The sequence below is a fragment of the Dipodomys spectabilis genome, unplaced genomic scaffold (genome assembly GCF_019054845.1).
Source record: "Dipodomys spectabilis isolate Male_0828 unplaced genomic scaffold, ASM1905484v1 ptg000755l, whole genome shotgun sequence".
Lineage (NCBI taxonomy): Eukaryota > Metazoa > Chordata > Mammalia > Rodentia > Heteromyidae > Dipodomys > Dipodomys spectabilis.
In genome coordinates, this window is record NW_024871432.1 from 150,717 (window position 1) to 155,453 (window position 4,737).

General features: G+C 33.1%; 1 pseudogene; it reads left to right on the forward strand.

Moving 5' to 3' along the window:
• The first annotated feature begins 3,083 nt into the window (after window positions 1–3,083).
• On the forward strand, window positions 3,084–3,180 carry LOC122102126 (annotated as a pseudogene).
• The last annotated feature ends 1,557 nt before the right edge of the window (window positions 3,181–4,737 follow it).

Sequence of the window (4,737 nt, forward strand, 5' to 3'; positions counted from 1 at the left end):
GATGTTTGGTTTTGATTTTCGTGTGTTTCTGTTTTGTGCTTTTTTTGTTTTTTTCACTGTATTTCAAAAGGTTGTGCAAGTGTGTTACAATTAAATATATCCATCTAATTGTCCAATGTTCCTGGATGAGAGTCACTCCTTCTATCATTCTCAACCAACCCCTTCTCCAAGATTTAGTTGATTTAACACTTCCTTTATCACATGTGTACATTGAGTATTCTAGCTGTATTTGCCCCTTGTACCATTTTTCTTTTTTTTATTGTGAAAATACTGTACAGAAGGGTTACAATTAGATGGGCAAGATAATGAGTACATTCCTTATCAAGCATTGTAGCCTCCTCCTTTGTTTCCCCTTCCTATCCCTTCCTATCCTCCCGCCACCACCCCCCCCCCAGTCTTCCTCCGCGCCTCACCAAAGCTGCAATGTTTGTTTTTAACATAAGCACTTGTACATCTCCCTTGTTCCATTTTTCATTAATTCTATGTCTTTACTGTTATTCCTCTCTGGTTTCAAATTTCTGATAGTCATTCTGTTAAACTGTCTGTTGATACTTTAAAAGGTTTATATACATTCCGTGGTATTTCAATGCTACATATACATGAACTGATGTCAGTTTTTATTTCCACAATTCATTCATCTGCAATAACAATTTGCAAGACTGGAGACATGAAACACCTAGATATGATTTTATTCTCATCCATTTAGAAGATTCACCTTTAGTCAACAAGAAAGTTTAAAAATGGCTTAGAATGTATTGCTAACTACAAATTTTTATAAATGGCTTTGTACTATAGTGTGTGATTATTTAACTTTACATTGGATAATACTTTATTTTACCTATGAGTTTTGGAAAAAGAAAAAGAAAACTAAAATTTACTACTATAGAGAAATGTGATAGAAATAGAAAACAGATTTTGTTTGTCACATCTCTGAAGAGTACCCATATTCAAGACTTAAAGTCATATTTCTTACTATGTTAGGCAGATAGGGAAAACATAAAACAAAATATGATAAGGCAATTATTTGTGACTTTTTAAAATGTACCTTACTAAGTAATGAAATTTACTTTATTAGTTAACGTTTGGGTTTGAAATATGGGAGGATGATCTATTTAACACAATTCTGGAAGGCACATACTGAACAACACAAATGCTGTGTGGTACTATTTCTACACTTTAATGAATGGTTGAACCTGTTTGACATTAGTGCTGTGTAAATAAATCAATTCTATTTAACTTGCTCTCTACACTTGAAAAATTTGTAATGTCACTAATTATCATCTGCTTGTAAAATGTTATTTTGGCGAATGTGATTTTTAAAAGTTTATTTGAAAAGAAATACATTTTCAAATTAAATGTAGGTTAACATCGGTTTGAGAGTGACATTTTTATACCATAGAACCAAGTTGTACTGAAGTGCCAGTGTTTTGAAGCACTAAGGAGCTTTTCAATTAATGTTTTTCTGAAATACATTTGACCTCTAATCAAGCTTTCTGAAACTTGGTAGAACAATTATGGATCTACCCTTCCAGAAACTATTTTTTAACCAATTTATGCTGGACTGAAATCTTTCATTAATCATTAGAGGAGAGGTATTAAAAATAATCTTATAACACTTTATGATCTTGTTCACTCATATGGGCTGCTCATATGTAAATTGAAAGTTTGAATTACAGTACATTCTTTCAGATTTGTATCACATCCTTCATTTTAAGTTGCCTTGCATTTCACAATTGCTTACTGCTAATTCCTGCATATCAAGAAATTGGGGCCCTGAAAAAAAGGAAATGAGAAATTGAGATGGGTCTTCAATTACTTTCTGTTGGCATGTTGCATGAGCAGCAGAGTAAAATCCCTTATAGATTAGAGGAAACATTGTTTTTTACCATGTGAATTCAGAAGACCAAGAATACTTAGAAAGTATCACAAGTTTATACTGAAGACATTGCATTGATAATTTTTATATTCTAATATATTTTCTAAACCTAATTATTCATATTCCAATTCTATTTATTGGAATAAATAAATATCAATTTATTTGTCAAATTATCAACAAACGCTAATAAGTTTCACTGTGTGAAGTATAAAATCAGCACATATAAATATAAAATAGATAACTAGGTATAATATAATAAAAAAGGAACATGTTTTGAATTGTTCTGTTGTGGTTAAGGTATCAAAGGCAACTATGTTTTAAAGTAGAATTCTATTATCTCTAACTCAGTGTTTGTTACAGTTAGACCTAACGCTTTACCATTTGTAAATTTAAAGCCTGTAAGCAACAGGAAACATGGTGATTAAAACATTACCAATTTGAGGCCTAATAAGGAGGAGAAACATAGGGACTTGTCCTGCAACTCTGAAAATATTTGATGATAGAAAGGCAGTAGTGAAAGTTCCTGCTTGGTTGGAAGGTAGACAGACCATGACATTAGGTAATCATGCATATGAACAATTTATTCTCCTCCTTGACTTTAGCTACTTTTGAAATGGTAGGTATAATAAACAATTATATTTTGGTAAAATACCTTCTAGTCTGAACAGTTCTGTCTGAAATGTTCATGTCTCTATGATCCCTTGCAACTAAGACTTGTTTTATTCAAGTAAGACAGTCTATGCTGTCAGGGTGAGATATTCTGTTTGGTCTGTTCCTACATGGAAAAAGGGTAAAGGGTCAGATAGACATTTGTGCTGTAAGACCTCATTTGGGAAAATTTCAGCTGCAGAAGTTTAGAAGTAGCTCTTAAGCAAGGCTTACTTGGAATCCATTAGCTCCACAAAGCTAACTCAGTTGGATAAATAAGTACTTGAAACAGCCATCACCTTTAGACCTACCTATAAATTCTTGAAAGTACAATCAAATCCCAAATTAAAAAGACTTAAAATAATGATTGACAAAAATATTGCAAATGTGAGCAATTGACTGAACAATATAATTTTTTCCAGTATTCACAGAATTATAGGGAAATAAGATCAATAGCATTGTTAGGAACAATAAGGTTTCTTTGTTACCAATAGGTACCCGATAATATAAGCCTGTATAAAGATTGCATCATTAACTACTTAAATTTAAAGGATATTACATGCTTTAGCAACACGTATACCCAAATTACAATACAGAGATTAACATGGCTCTTGCTCAAGAATGATATGAAAATTTGCGAAGTATTCCATATTTTTCATTCTTCAGATGCAAGAAATGAAAAACAGTTATTAAAAAGTTGATTACAAAATTACAAATGTAACAATAAATGTAATTAGTATAATTAAATGTTAGTTTGACATCAATGTTTAAAATCTTCACCTTAGAAAGGCCTTTACATAGCATAATCTTTACAAATCTTTTGAAATTAGACAACTTTGTCATTTTCTCCCAAAGAAATAAAATAGTATAAGGACGTATATATAAGTATAAGGAAAAAAAGGAATCTTAAACTGTTTCTATCTGGAATGCAATCTGAAAGGACACACTAAAGAACCTATATATTATAAAACAATATAGAATTCAGAGTATATCTAAGAAGAATAAAATAGATTATGGACGTTATACAAACATCGAATATAGAATATTTTATACTATACTATTTTCAGACAATGACCAGACATACTTTAGTTTCTGTACTACTCATTTCAACATATAAGTTAAATTATTTCTGATTAAAAAATCACCAACTCTGCAGAAATCATTATAGATGTATATAAAACTCTTGAATACATTTTGACATCAAAGGTAGGAAATTCACTTGGACGAATTCCACAGAATCCATGAATTTTTACAGTAAGATATTGCTGTTGCTGGGCGCCAGTGGCTCACTCCTATAATTCTAGTTACTCAGAAGGCTGAGATCTGAGGATCTCGGTTCAAAGCCAGCCCAAGCAGGAAAGTCCGTGAGACTCTTATCTCCATTAAACCACTAGGAAGCTGGAAGTGGAGCTGTGGTTCAAGTGGTAGAGCACTCTCCTTCAGCTGAAGATTGCAGGGATAGCACCCAGGCCTAGAGTTCAAGCCCCAGAACCAACCAAAAAAAGATTTATTTTATTTAGATTGTGAAAATATTTTGTGTGGACACAAAGGATGGTCTGGCAATTTTGAAATTTAAGAAACTTAACCAAACCATTAGGACTGAGGAGAACAATTTGTACCGCCTTCCACAACTTAAAAGAGGTAGTGATACATACTTATCCTTTGGCAACATCAAATGCAGTTTCTTCCAAGTTGTTCGTCAGGCCTGGATTGACATAAGGGTTCAACAAAAGGAGATCCAGATTATGCAAGTGGATCAAGAGGCCTTTAGTTTTGGCATTGGTAGCTACATCATGATGAAGTAAAAAAGAAGCTACTGTAGTATTATTCCAGATATATGCACTGTGCAGGGGTGTCCAGCCATCTACAGTTACTGCATGTTCCACTTGAGCAATCAACTCATGGACCATGTCTAACTGTCCACTATAGGCTTCCCGATGAAGTGGGGTATATTCATCATCATTCCTAGTATTCACATGAGTGGCCATTTAGGAAAATAGTCTCACACTGTAGTAAGCCGATTATTTTCAGCAGTCCAAAGAAGAAATTTGCTTGGACCCTTCTCCATTTTTTCTTCCAATTGATACCATTCCTCACTTTTTCATATTGTTCCTCATCTTCATTAGAATTGCTGAACCAGAGATTTTGAGTGCCAGTGTGAATGAGGTGTCAATGTATTTCCCTAATAGTTCACGTAGGTTGAACTGTTCAGA